The sequence below is a fragment of the Heptranchias perlo genome, chromosome 18, assembly GCF_035084215.1.
Source record: "Heptranchias perlo isolate sHepPer1 chromosome 18, sHepPer1.hap1, whole genome shotgun sequence".
Classification (NCBI taxonomy): Eukaryota; Metazoa; Chordata; class Chondrichthyes; order Hexanchiformes; family Hexanchidae; genus Heptranchias; species Heptranchias perlo.
Genome location: NC_090342.1, coordinates 17,911,469 through 17,926,681, shown reverse-complemented (window position 1 = coordinate 17,926,681; position 15,213 = coordinate 17,911,469). Strand labels below are relative to the sequence as shown.

General features: G+C 42.6%; 1 protein-coding gene across 3 annotated transcripts in view; it reads left to right on the top strand.

Moving 5' to 3' along the window:
• lrriq1 (leucine-rich repeats and IQ motif containing 1) overlaps positions 1-15,213 on the top strand; it is a 175,983-nt gene that overhangs the window by 145,520 nt on the left and 15,250 nt on the right. The gene's annotated exons all lie outside the window — the stretch shown is intronic.

Genomic DNA, 15,213 nt, shown 5'->3' with positions numbered 1-15,213 from the left:
ATACCTGTGTGAAGTATTGCTTTCATTCTGTAAGCATACAGACACAGTAGGGGAATATTTCCAACTTGCCTCCTGGCTTATTGAATTGGCTACCTGTTATAGAAACTGCCCGATTTTTCAATTCCATTGAAATCAACTGAAAATTGAAATGAAAATTCGGCCACTTCTATAATGGGCGGTCAAACCGCAACATCAGTTTTATGCTGGGGCAGCCAATTAAAAATCTACCCCTGTGTGCATTGTCCACATGTACAGACTGAGTGCTTAAAGTAAAGAAAATGGTATCTGGTAACTGCTGTTGATTTAGTTGTGTCACAACATCAAACAAGAAGCTTTCAGCCTCTCAGGATGCAGACATTGTCACCCAGACTGCCTATTTCCATCTCCGTAATATCGCCCGTCTCCACCTCTGCCTCAGCCCATTTGCTGCTGAAACCTTCATCCATGCTTTTGTTATCTCCAGACTTGACTATTCCATTGCTTTCCTGGCCGGCCTCCCACCTTCTACCCTCTGTAAACTTCAGCTAATCCAAAACTATGCTGCCCTTATCCTAACTCTCACCAAATCCCATTCACCCTTCACCCCTGTGCTTTCCTCCAATTCTGGCCTCTTGTGCATCCCCAAATTCCATCGCCCCACTGTTGGTGGCCGCACATTCAGCTGCCTAGGCCCTAAACTCTGGAACTCCCACCCTAAACCTCTCTATCCTACTTTAAGATGCTCCTTAAAACCTACTTCTTTGAGCAAACTTTTGGTCACCTGTGTTGCTATCTCTTTATGTCCTAATGTATCCCTCAGCAACCTAGGATGCATCCTTACCGGACCAGGTGACTTATCTACTTTAAGTACAGCTAGCCTTTCTAGTACCACCTCTATCAATTTTTAGCCCATCCAGTATCTCAACAACCTCTTTTACTGTGACTTTGGCAGCATCTTCTTCCTTGATAAGGACAGATGCCAAATATTCATTTAGTACCTCAGCCATGCCCTCTGCATTCAAGCGTAGATATCCTTTTTGGTCCCTAATTGGCACCACCCCTCCTCTTACTACCCGTTTACTATTTATATGCCTATAGAAGACTTTTGGATTTCATTTTACGTTAGCCACCAGTCTATTCACATAGGGCTCAATTTTCAAAAAACGGGTGGGTTGGGGGCGGGGAGGCATTGAAAATTGCCACATTTCAGACCTGCCCCCAACCCACCCATTTCCGGTCTTCACTGGGGCAGGAAGAGGGGCGAGCCACCAACCTGATCCCTGGAAGCGGGTCGGGCCTTAAAACCTTTCGAGGAGGCGTTAGGCTTCCATTTTTCTCAAATTCCAGATTTCAACCCCGGGGGATCCGGGATTCCTGGGCCTTCTTTTTTACGCCTTGCAAAAGGAGACGAGAAGGCCCGAGATTAACAGGTAGATGCCTGGGAAGGCGCAGCTTGTGGGCTTGGAGGAGCAGGAGTGCTTCCCCCAGGCCCAACAAGCCTACCTGCACTGACCCCCCGACGATCGCGGACCTCCGACCGCGCACCCCCGACCCGATCCTCCCCCTCGACCCCTGACCCTCGATCTTCTCCCTCAACGATCGCAGACACCCGCGATGACCCCCAGTCCCGACACACTCCCCCTCCCCGTGACTGACCCCCGATCCCATCCCCCGTGCCAACCTATGCCCCCGTGCCCACCCATGCCCCCCCCACCCCTCATCCATACAAACAAAGACTCACCTGCAGACTTACCTGAAGACGTCCTCTCCCTCTCTGGTCTCCCATCCAACTTAGACCAGCCTGTCAGACAGGCCAGTCAGTCGGACGGCAAACTGACAAAAAAAATAAAAGATGTCCTTACGTCAAAATCGTAAGGACGTCCGGGAAATCCTTCCTAATGTGTTTCCCGACCTCAATTTGGCCCCCCTGACTCCCTTCCCGGCTTGGTTTTAAAATTGAGCCCATAGCCTCTCTTTGCCTGTCTTATTTCCTTTTTCACTTCTCCTCTGTAGTTTCTATATACAGCCTGGTTCTCACTTGTATTATCAACCTGACATCTGTCATAAGCCCCCTTTTTCCGCTCCATCTTACTCTCTACCTCATCTTTGGAATTCTCTACCCCAGAGGCTGTGGATGCTCAGTCGTTGAGTGTACTCAAGACTGAGATTGATGGATATTTGGACACTAGAGGAATCAAGGGATATGGGGATGGGGCGGCAAAGTGGTGTTGAGGTAGAAGATCAGCCATGATCTTATTGAATGGTGGAGCAGGCTCGAGGGGCCTTTTGGCCAACTCCTGCTCCTATTATGTTCTTATGTGGCTTGGTGTCAAATTTTGTTTGATAATCGCCCCTGTGAAGTGCCTTAACAACGTTAAGGGTGCTATATAAATGCAAATTATTGTTGTCTACCTTCACAATGCTTCTGTAGCATTTCATCATATTCCACCATCAACAAGAAGCAAGATAAGAGGCATTTAAACATTATCTGTCATGGACATTTAGAAGCAAACAATAAAGTACAAATTATTAGGGTAGTCAGAAGTAATGCTTGGCAATTCATACTTCACCTGCATAGTATCAGATGATGGGCCTGGTGTGACCAAAGCCACTGCTGAAGGGTCATCCTTCATGAATCAGAGAAGTAAGAGAGAGATAGCCGGGGATGGAGGTAAATGTATTATCTACACACAATGGAATAGGATCCATAATGATGATTCTCTGGCTGTTTCCTAAATATAACAGGAAATCCTTTATTCACATGGTTACACATCTTCTATACAGATCAAAATTGTTTACTTTTGAATACTACCGTTGGAAGTTAGCATTGTAATTCTATCAAACTGTACCATTGCATGGATTGATCCTGTTGTAGCTACTGGCAAGCGAATAAATAGAATCCTCCTGGAGGCCACTTTCAGACCCTGGAAAAAGAGACTGAACAACATTGTGGCCAAGAAATACATAAATGTGGTGTCAAAGCTAATTATGTTTTGAAGGAATATTATTTTATAGTATTCACACTAGAAAAAGAGAACAGCTCGGTTATCATCATCTTTGAAGCTACGTTGAGATCCCTGGAGATATTCAGGGCTAAAAAAAATGGCTCCTAACTTCCTGTGGTCACTGAGGCAGAAAAGATTTAAACTTAATACTCTCATTAGCACAAAATTGGAATTTGTATTATACCAGGTTAATGCTAAATATTTTGAGTAGGAGGATAAGGCAGGAAGATTGCTGACCCAGAAGATGAGGTGGGTGGAGGTAAGTGGAGGCTGCATAAAAAAAAATCCCTATGGGGAAACAACTAGAAAACTATTCGCTGTCCATTGCTCCTTTTGGATCTTTTGAAAGTACCTGTATAAGTTGTGTGGTGTATTACAGATAGTGAAATATTGAAATATCTCAGCTCCTCTTAATGACTCCCATAACAAGTGCCCTTTTTGGTACATAAAACAACCACTTTGAGGAAATTAGAGAACTAGCTAACACTTTAAAAAGTGCTTGATGTAAATGGACAGATGCAAGATTCAAACGATTCCAACAATACCTTCCTCTTCTGCTTTAAATGATACATGTTTTAAATATCCAAATTGACATAAGATAGATTTAAAAATTGGCCAGGACATCTAGCAGATCCTTTTTTAACATTTTATAAAACAAGTTTGACACTGCACTATATTTACACTCCATATAATGTTAAATCAAAGTAGTGTGAAACTATCACCAGCCGGGAGTCTCACTTTGCACTGGAGGTATGCTGTGACTCCAGATTTCCACTGCAAGTTTAGCTTCAGCCTGAGAGAGCCCAAATGCAGACTGCAACATTTTGGTGGCTGCTGGAGCAGTCTGGTCCAACTGGCTTTCTGGCACTAGTGCAGGCATTATTTGAGGGGGTGGTGGGGAAGCAGGCGTATCATTATTGTGAGAAAGACCAACATGTGCCACTACCATTGTGCCACCACTACTCCCCTGGGCCTGCGGCACACTACTCCTACTGATCTGTGGGAGAGCAGGCTGTAGGAGGTCTGTGATCTGATTGTAACGAAAGGGGCTTCAGTCATCCAGCCTGTCCAAGGCAAAGGAGATGGTGGAGCCCAGAGCTGCATGGCACCAATATGAGTATGCCTGAGATATTCTATAACTGGTTCTACAGATTCCTGCACGGATGGCCCAGCTGCCCCATTTATTGAGGTGACCACATGCTCCATGGATGACAGCAGAGTGTTGATGCCATGCAACAGACCCACACAAATTGGTTGCATACTGCAGATGCTCCCTAGCCAGCATTCGAATGCTTTGAGTAGTTGGTGCACAGAAATCATCCTTCATTTAAAGATTGGGCCGCTGAAGTCTTCATCTGTGTCCTCTGCAGCACAACTAAGTCAGCTGTTTCCTGCACCATTCTCTCCACTTGCACTTGCTCCTGCTCACTTATGTTTAGTGATTCAGCAAGTGCAGACCCTTCTAACTCACTATCTACAGTATCCGTGGTGCCAATTTCTGAGCTGGTGCTTGTTAAAGTCAGAGGGAGTAATGATGCGTCTTTGGCAGGGTTCTTTTCCTCATACTTTTGATGGACCTGAAAAAAGGGGAGAGGGACAATAGTTAGCACGTAGTGGCAAGGGTAAGCAGAAGCAGATGAGTGGCAGCACTATGAACCACCAGATTGTCATGCAGAATGTATGAGGGAGCGAATTCAATGTAAGGAGAGAAGAAAGGGAAGATAGTCAAACACCCTGCTGTACTTGTCCCCCAGCCTCGCTATCTGCCATGCTGTGTTCCCACCCTCTGTCAATGATGTTAATGGCTGTCTCCTCCATTGATGCTAGCACTTGCATTAATGCCAGCCCTCTTCTTGATCATGTCACTTCCCACGTTATGCTAGTGTGTCCTGCAAGAAGAGTGGATTAGTGTGTGTGCCCTGTTGGAAAGTTGTGAAGATGTGAGAGGCAGCTTTACATAGTGTGCATGCTGAGAGGAAGAAGCAACAGAAGAGTGAGTAGTAGTTGTGAGGGCAGTAGCAGGTCCTAAGTGTGCAATTGCAACCAGAGGTAGGTGCAATGAAGTGTCCTGTTGTCATTGGGAAGCAAGAGAGTGAAAGATTGGTAGTGCTGGGGCTAAAGTAAAGTGGTGCAGGATTGTGCAGAGAGTAAGCGAAATGTGAATGGGAGTCTTACCTTAACAGCTCTGGTGAGGTCATTACATTTTTTCCTGCATTGTTGCCAGGTCCTTGAAGCAATGCTTGTGGCATTTACGTGGTCACCACATGGACTGCAGTGGTTCAAGAAGGCGGCTCACCACCACCTTCTCAAGGGCTATTAGGGATGGGCAATAAATCCTGGCCTTGCCAGTGACACCCACATCCATGAACGAATTTTAAAAAAAAGCCACCTCTTTCCAGTGTAGCTACACAAATTACTTGGTCACCCATGTCCACCACTGGGGAAGAGGACCTACTTAAGAACATAAGAAATAGGAGCATGAGTACGCCACATGGCCCCTCGAGCCTGCTCCACCGTTCAGTAAGATCATGGCTGATCTTCGACCTCAGCTCCACTTACCCGCCAATCCCTAGATCCCTTGATTCCCCTAGAGTCCAAAAATCTATCGATCTCAGCCTTGAATATACTCAACGACTGAGCATCCACAGCCCTCTGGGGTAGAGAATTCCAAAGATTCACAACCCTCTGAATGAGGAAGTAACCCCACCTCTCAGTCCTAAATGGTCGACCCCTTACCTTGAGACTATGCTCCCTAGTTCTAGACTCTCCAGCCAGGGAAACAGCCTCTCAGCATCTACCTTGTCAAGCCCTCGCAGAATCTTATATGTTTCAATGAGATCACCTCTCATTCTTCTAAACTCCAGAGAATATAGGCCCATTCTACTCAATCTCTCCTCATAGGACAACCCTCTCATCCCAGGAATCAATCTAGTGAACCTTTGTTGCACTGCTTCCAAGGCAAGTATATCCTTCCTTAGGTAAGGAGACCAAAACTGTACACAATACTCCAGATGTGGTCTCACCAAAGTCCTGTACAATTGCAGCAAGACTTCCTTACTCTTGTACTCCAACCTCCTTGCAATAAAGGCCAACATACCATTTGCCTTCCTAATTGTTTGCTGAACCTGCATGTTAACTTTTTGTGTTTCGTGTACAAGGACACCCAAATCCTTCTGAACACCAACATTTAATAGTTTCTCATCATTTAAAAAATATTCTGTTTTCATATTCTTCCTACCAAAGTGAATAACCTCACATTTCCCCACATTATACTCCATCTGCCACCTTCTTGCCCACTCACTTAACCTGTCTATATCCTTTTGCAGCCTCTTTGTGTCCTCCTCACAGCTTACTTTCCCACCTAGCTTTGTATAATCAACAAACTTGGATATATTACACTCGGTCCCTTCATCTAAGTCATTGATATAGATTGTAAATAGCTGAGGCCCAAGCACTGATCCTTGTGGCACCCCACTAGCTACAGCCTGCCAACCTGAAAATGACCCATTTATTCCTATTCTGTTTTCTGTCCGTTACCCAATCCTCAATCCATGCTAATATATTATCCCTAACCCCATGAGCCCTTATCTTGTGTAACAACCTTTTATGTGGCACTTTATTGAATGCCTTTTGAAAATCAAAATATACTAGATCCACTGGTTCCCCTTTATCTACCCTGCTAGTTACATCCTCAAAAAACTCTAATAGATTTGTCAAACACGATTTCCCTTTCATAAAACCATGTTGACTCTGCCTAATCATATTATGATTTTTCCAAGTGCCCCGTTACCATGTCCTTAATAATAGATTCCAGCATTTTCCCGACTACTGATGTCAGGCTAACTGGCCTGTAGTTCCCTGTATTCTCTCCCTCCTTTTCTTGAATAGCGGTATTACATTTCCCACCATCCAATCTACTGGGACTGTTCCAGAACCTAGGGAATTTTGGAAGATCACAACCAATGTATCCACTATCTCCACAGCCACCTTTTTTAGAACCCTAGGATGTAGGCCATCAGGTCCAGGCGATTTGTTGGCTTTTTGTCCCATTAATTTCTCCAATACTTTTTCTTTACTAATCTTAATTATTTTAAGTTCCTCACTCTCATTAGACCCTTGGTTCCCCACTATTTCTGGTATGTTTTTTGTGTCTTCTACTGTGAAGACAGATACAAAATATTTGTTTAGCATCTCTGCCATTTTCTTATTCCCCATTATAATTTCTCCTGTCTCAGCCTCTAAGGGACTCAAGTTTACTTTCACTAATCTCTTCCTTTTTACATACTTGTAGAAGCTCTTACAATCTGTTTATATTTCTTACTAGTTTACTCTCATTCTATTTTCTCCCTCTTTATCAATTTTTTTGCTCATCCTTTGCTGGTCTCTAAAACTCTCCCAATCCTTGGGCTTACTACTCTTCTTGGCAACATTATAAGCCTCTTTTAATCTAATACTATCCTTAACTTCTTTAGTTAGCCACAGATGGATCACTTTTCCCATTGAGATTTTATTCCTCAATGGAATGTATATTCATTGAGAATTATGAAATATTTCTTTAAATGTTCACTATTGCTTATCTACCGTCATATCTTTTAATCTAATTTCCCAATCAACCTTAGCCCATTCGCCCTCATACCTAAGTACTTGGCTTTGTTGAATTTTAAGACTCTAGTTTCGGACTTCAGTACGTTACTCTCGAGCCCAATATGAAATTCTATCGTGTTATGATCACTCTGGACCAGAGGATCCCTCACTATGAGATTGCTAATTAACCCTGTCTTCCGACTGCTGACTTATTCTATGAGCATCTCCATCCGCAAACCTGGGAGCTCTGGTTGCAGCCTGTTGAAAAAAGAGTTTTACTTAAGAAGTGACGGCTGCCTTTAAATAGCAACAGCCGCACTGAATTTCCCATCTTCCCAAGGAGCGAGCTCCTATAGGGAGTGTGAGTAGCACTGGCAACTCGTCCTGAATATTAAAATGAAACCCAAAGTGGATCAGGCCTCCCAGCGACATCACCGGGTGGGCATAACAGTTGTTCTGCCCGTCAGCTGCCCAATTTACGTGAAACTCGAAAATTGCCCCCAATATTCAAACGGTGCCCCACCAATGATTTTTATTGGATTAATATTACTCTTTACTTTTGTACTTCGGGCAACTATTTACAAAATCTAACATCCCATATGCTTTTTTTTACAACTTTATCAACTTGTCCTCCCACTTTTAAAGATTTGTGTATCTGAACCACTAAATATCTCTGCTGTTCTCCTTTTAAAGATTTACTAGTTAATGTATATTTCCTCTCATCCTTCCTGCAAAGATTTATCACTACACATTTCATCTGACATCTATCTGCCCAATCTATTAACCTGCCTACATTCTCCTAAAATCATTTACAGGGTCTCTTTACAGTCAACCACACTCCCTATTTTTTCTGTTATCTTCATTGATATCATTGGTACTTAGTTCTGCTTTCCTGCAGATCATTGGCCATAACAATGGCACTAAAGTTGTTATGCATGCAGACTTTATTTTTCATAGAAAAGTGTGGTGTCAGCTTGGCTCAGTCTCTTACTCTGGAAGCAGAAAATCCAGGCTACTATCTCTGGGCAGTGAAATCTTGGATACTTCTTTCCAAATTTTTTCAATGGACACATGCACCCTGCCTGCACTTCCATACCACAGTACTCACCTGAAAACAACATAAAATATGGGTCTAAAAATTGAAACGATCCCTGCGCCAGAACAGGTAGGCCCAAGGTCCACCCAATATTGAGCCTCAGGCCTCATTTACATCAAACCAGCAAGCTGCGGATTCCTGCTGTGTGTCCCCAGCTCGCCGGCAAAGAACATTTGAATTTGGGACCACTGCGTCGCCTGTAGGTCGGGTAGGTCTTGGGAGAAAGGAGTGGACGTCCAGAAGAGGGAGGGAGGGACGATCAGGATGTTGGCAAAGGGAGAGAGGGGCTATCAGGAGGGGGGCGATCATGAGGGGGTGGGGTGGGGTCGAGCTGGCAATCGGGGTGGGGTGGAGTCGAGCCGTGGCCGGCAGCACCTGGGGTTTTAATGTGCAGCCAGGACGAGCACACTGCACCTCCCGGCTCCACATTCCGATAAGTACTTTTTAAAAAACTTATCTTCTTGATGGCGACCTGCAGCAGTCTCTTTCAGGAGCGCTGGTTAGGCTGGACCACCATATTGGATGCTTTGACACCCGTTTTACACCTGTAAAAACGGGGACAGCATCATCGAATTTCTAGGTCACAATGTTATATATGTTCTGTGTGGTAATTTTTACATGAAAAGTGATTTATGTATGAGAGTTGTTTATATACTCAACTTATGTTTATTAAGACAGCCACATATTTACCATTAGTGCCTAAAACCTTCAGTTTATTTATTTTCGAGGAACCAATCGAAAGACACTTACTTGAGCGTATTTGGGGAGATCTCTTACCAACTTATTTTCAATTCCCTCCACTACCAGTGCAACCAGGACCCATATTTCATACCCTACCTTAGCTCTAACAAATCCCATTCTTTCCCCCTCCCCCCATCCTGTTGAGCCCTAGGCTCCCCCTCCTCAGTGCAACCGAACTCCAGGAGCCCCCCCATCAATGCTGCTAAACCCAGGGTTGCCATCACAGTACTATTGAAGTTAAAACCCCTAAGTGTTGCAAAACTTAAGACCCTCCCCACCATGTAGCTAAATCATTATTCCCAGGACCCTCTCCCCCTAAGTGCTACAAAATCTGAGCACACCCACTGCAATGCTACCAGTCCCAGTGTTCCATTATCCATTCTGCCAACCCCAGTTTCTCCCACCGAAATACTGCCAAACACCGTAATGTGTTCTCCAGTGCTGCCACACCCAGAATCACTCCCTCAGTACTATCAATGCTCAGGATGCCTCCCCTTCCCGTGCTGCTAAATCCCAAGATAACACCGAGTACTGGCAAAGCCAAATGACCAGACTCATTGAATTTGAGCCCCAAAAACACTGGTAAAAATCACTGAATACCATGTGATAAAGATATAACAACACTTATTCAGTCACTGTAAATCGGTTGCCTGGAGATCACATGACATATCACCACTGTTGTTATATCCACCAACTCCTCATGTGCAATGTTATGTGGGATCTGCTGACTTGTGTCTAGTGCATATTTTGTCTGTTACACTTCAAACTGTCACACTTGTTAGAGTTGCAAGATAATTTTGAAACGATCCTGCTAATTATTCTGAGTTTTGGAAGGAGCCAGGAATTTACAAGCACCTCTTCATCTACAGAGAAATAATTACCATGTAATCGACCCTAGGATGTGCCTAAGGAATTACCCTGTAATTGACATCAGGATGTGCATAAGGGGAATTAGCCTTTTACTGACTTAAGGATATGCCTATTTACAGCGATTAGAACTTGTGGCCTTAAAAGGACAGCCGATTATACACAACTTTACCTCAGCATCAGAATAATACATTGTGTGTTATGTGGTATAATGTCTTTATAAAACATCTTAGACTCCAATTTATGAAGAGCAGTCCCAAAAGACATCCACTAATCTTTTAAAATTGGAGCACTGCTACTACTGTAGAACTCACCAGTTCAATATGTCAAGTCAAATTTGCTTCTGTAGAAAGGGATCTTTGCAAATCCCACTTCTTTAAACACTTGCTGCGTAACAAAAAGGCACACTTACCAAACTATAAGCAGAAGTGGATAGACATTGCATTAAAGGAACAGCAACCTTTTCTGGAAATCATGCATGTGTTTCATAAAGGGATGTCATGTGGCACAATATTCTAAATAAAACAACAGACTTTGTATTTAACTGAAATCAGTGCGAAAGTAATGGAAAACTGGCATTTGTTTAAAAGCACATTGTTTATTGTAGGAACTAGCACGTTCTCTCAAACTTGACAAAACAAACATTTTTAATACTTATAATTGAGGAATATTGTATGGAGGATCATGGAAGAACTTTATCTCCCTGCAAACAAAGGAAATCTGAAATAATAAAAAAGAAAATCTCCAAAGAAATCCACCAATTTAGACAACTTGTTAGTTTAAAAAAAAGTTAAGACTGGTTAAAAGTTCCATCTAACTTTGATCTATTTAGCTCAAGTAAACGAGAATCATAGAATGGTTACAGCACAGAAGGAGGCCATTCAGCCCATCGAGTCCATCCCGGCTCTGTGTAAGAGCAATCCAGTTAGTCCCATTCCCCTGCTTTTTTCCCATAGCCCTGCAAATTTTTTCCCTTCAAGTGTTTATCCAATTACTTTTTGAAAGCCACAATTGAATCTACTTCCACCACCCTTTAAGGCAGCGCATTCCAGATCATAACTACGTTCGTGGAATGTGGGCGTCGCTGGCAAGGCCAGCATTTATTGCCCATACCTAATTGCCCTTGGTGGTGAGCCGTCTTCTTGAACCGCTGCAGTGCATGTGGTGAAGGCTCTCCCACAGTGCTGTTAGGTAGAGAGTTCCAGGACTTTGACCCAGCGACGACTTGCTGTGTAAAAAAGTTTTTCCTTATGTCACTTTTGGTTCTTTTGCCAATCACCTTAAATCTGTGTCTTCTGGTTCTTGACCCTTCCACAAATGAGAACAGTTTCTCTTAATTTACTTTATCAAAACCCTTCATGATTTTGAATACTTCGATCAAATCTCCTCTCAACCTTCTCTGCTCTAAGGAGAATGACCCCAGCTTCTCCAGTCTGTCCACGTAACTGAAGTCCCCCATCCCTGGAACCATCCTAGTAAATATTTTCCACATCCTCTCTAAGGTCTTCAAATCCTTCCTAAAGTGCGGTGCCCGGAATTGGATAGAATACTCCAGTTGTGGCCGAAGCAGTGTTTTATAAAGGTTCAACATAACTTCCTTGCTTTTGTACTGTATGCCTGTTTATAAATTGTAAACAATTTTACAACACCAAGTTATAGTCCAACAAATTTATTTTAAATTTCACAAGCTTTCGGAGGCTTCCTCCTTCCTCAGGTGAACGGTGTTTATAAAGCCTAGGATCCTGTATACTTTTTTAACTGCTTTCTCAATCTGTCCTGCCACCTTCAAAGATTTGTGCACATATACCTCCAGGTGTCTCTGTTCCTGCACCATCTTTAGAATTGTACAATTTAGTTTATATTACCTCTTCTCATTCTTCCTCCCAAAATGTATCACTTCGTACTTCACTGCGTTCAATTTCATCTGCCATGTGTCCGCCCATTCCACCAGCCTGTCTATGTCCTCTTGAAGTTTTGTGCCATCTGCAAATTTTGAAATTGCACCCTGTGCAACCAAGTCCAAGTCATTAATATATATCAAAAAACCTAGTACCGACCCCTGGGGAACACCACTGTATACCTTCCTCCAGTCCGAAAAACAATCGTTCACCACTAATATTGTCTCATCAAAAAACTCAATCAAGTTAGTTAAACACGATTTGCCTTTAACAAATCCGTGCTGACTTTCTTTTATTAATCCACACTTGTCCAAGTGACTTAATTTTGCCCCGGATTATCGTTTCTAAAAGCTTCCCCACCGTCAAGATTAAACTGACTGGTCTGCAGTTGCTGGGTTTATCCTTACACCCTTGCTCAAAAAAGGGTGTAACATTTGCAATTCTCCAGTGCTCTGGCACCACCCCCATATCGAAGGAGGATTGGAAGATTATGGCCAGTACCTCTGCAATTTCCACTCTTACTTCCCTCTGCAACCTTGAATGCATCCCATTAGGACCAGGTGACTTATCTACTTTAAGTACAGCCCAGCCTTTTTAGTACTCCTCTTTATCAATTTTTAGCCTATCCAGTATCTCAACTACCTCTGCTTTTATTGTGACTTTGGCAGCATCTTCTTCCTTAGTAAAGACAGATGCAAAGTACTCATTTAGTACCTCAGCCATGCCTTTTGCCTCCATGCGTAGATCTCCTTTTTGGTCTCTAATCGGCCCCACCCCTCCTCTTACCCATTTACTATTTATATGCCTATAGAAGACTTTTGGATTCTCTTTTATGTTAGCTGCCAATCTAGTCTTGTACTCTTTCTTTGCTCCTCTTATTTCCTTTTTCACTTCCTGTACTTTCCATATTCAGCCTGGATCTCTTTTGTATTGTCAACCTGACATCTGAAATACGCCCTCTTTTTCAGCTTCATCTTACTCGCTATCTCTTTCGTCATCTAAGGAGCTCTGGCTTTGGTTACCCTACCTTTCCCCCTCGTGAGAATGTACCTAGACTGTACCTGAACCATCTCCTCTTTAAAGGCCGCCATTGTTCGATTACAGTTTTGCCTGCCAATCTTTGATTCCAATTTACCCGGGCCAGATCCATTCTCAACCCACTGAAATTGGCCCTCCTCCAATTTTACTCTAGATTACTCCTTGTCCTTTTCTATAACTAATCTAAACCTTATACTATGATCACTGTTCCCCCACTGACACTTACTGCACTTGACCCAACTCATTCCCCAGAACCAGATCCAGCAATGCCTCCTTCCTCATTGGGCCAAGGAAACTACATTTCACTAAAGGGTACGGTAATGTAGTAGTTATGTTACTGGGCTAGTAATCCAGAAGCCTAATGACCTAGAGAACGTGAGTTCAGATCACTCCATGGCAGTTTGAGAATTTGAATTCAGTTTTTTTTAAATCTAGAAATAAACAACCATGAAGCTGTCAGTTATTGTAAAAACCCAACTGGTTCACTAATGAAAAAATGAAAGAAAGAAACCTGCTGTCCTTACCCAGTCTGGCCTATATGTGACACCAGTGCCATACCAACGTGCTTGACTCTTAACTGCCCTCTGAAGTGGCTTAACAAGTCACTTGTTCCAGCAAACCACTAGCAGTTCAAGAAGGTCCACCACCGCCTTCACAAGGCAACTAGGGATGGGCAATAATTGCCAGCCTTGCCAGCTTCTCCTACATCCCGAGAATTTTTTTTTAAAAGGCCAGGAGCTGCAAAATGACTGTTAGCAGTATTAGTAGATAAGCGCTTAACGTTTGTATGATATTCCTTTGCTGTTTCAGTGGAGGTGTTAATACGTTATGCCTGTGTTAAAATAATGGACAATGTTATAGATACATGTTAAAGGTTTGCCCGCTAACATTGACAGAAGTGATTTCTAAATTATATAAATTATAATACCCTTAACGTCCTTGCATCTGCTTGGTTTACAATTCTAGGTCAAAACTAATTCAAATGAAGACACCAAGCAAATTTACTTTACCCCTGTCACAAATTGAATTCAGCAACAAAAGTTGCAGGAAATGTAACCGTGATTGGAATACTGCTCCATGTACTTGGGGATGACTTGGAAGTGTTTTCACCTCTGTTCTATCACATTCATTCGACTCCAGTTTATTTTTAACACGAATTTGCCAGATTTCCCTTCTTGAAGGATTATTTCTCTGTGTGCCCTGAATCTACATCTGGATAATTTCAATTTCTCTTCTTGCACACTGTAATTCTGAGTAAACATTGTTTGGGGCTACGAGGGGCTAGTCGGATGTGGTGAAACTATGAAAGACCGTTATTCTTGGTGGGGGAAGTAAATAAGTAGCCAAACTACACCCTTCCCACACTGATTCTTAACCTAAAGCTAGAATTCAGAATATAACTTTTCTTTCACAATTTCCTGCAGCTGAATGCTTGCCATAACTAGTCCTAAGAAACCATTAGACACGCTGTATAAAATGTCTTTGGCACCCCTCAGGCTTCTTAGGAGCGATCATGTGCATTCTGTTACTATGTATGTTTTTGTTATCTTGTATTCATTTATCCCAACAGAGCACATCAAATGGCAGTTGTGCTTTATGTGAAAATACATTAAACTGCCAGTTTAATAAAAACTTTGTTGAATTTTCACCGTTGGAATAATCGATCAATTATTCTCATTTTTCTTTATACTCATGTAATTTACATATTGATCTGGCACTGGAACTCAAGTACGCGGTTCCTATATCATCTTTATGTATGCAGCATCTGAGTAATCTCAGATTTATTCTATAAAAGTATACCCTTGATCAGCATCAGTCAGTTTCTTTTGGGCTTATTGCACTTTAAAAGGATATGAAGGACTGAGTGTATTTAGGACTTTTTAAAAAAAAATTGTTACACTGCAAAGATACCTGCTTCAAGTCAAACAAAACTCGAACAGTGCTTTTATAGTTCAGGAGTGTACATTCCATTAATTATGCAGGATAGTAGAAGTAATTCCTACAT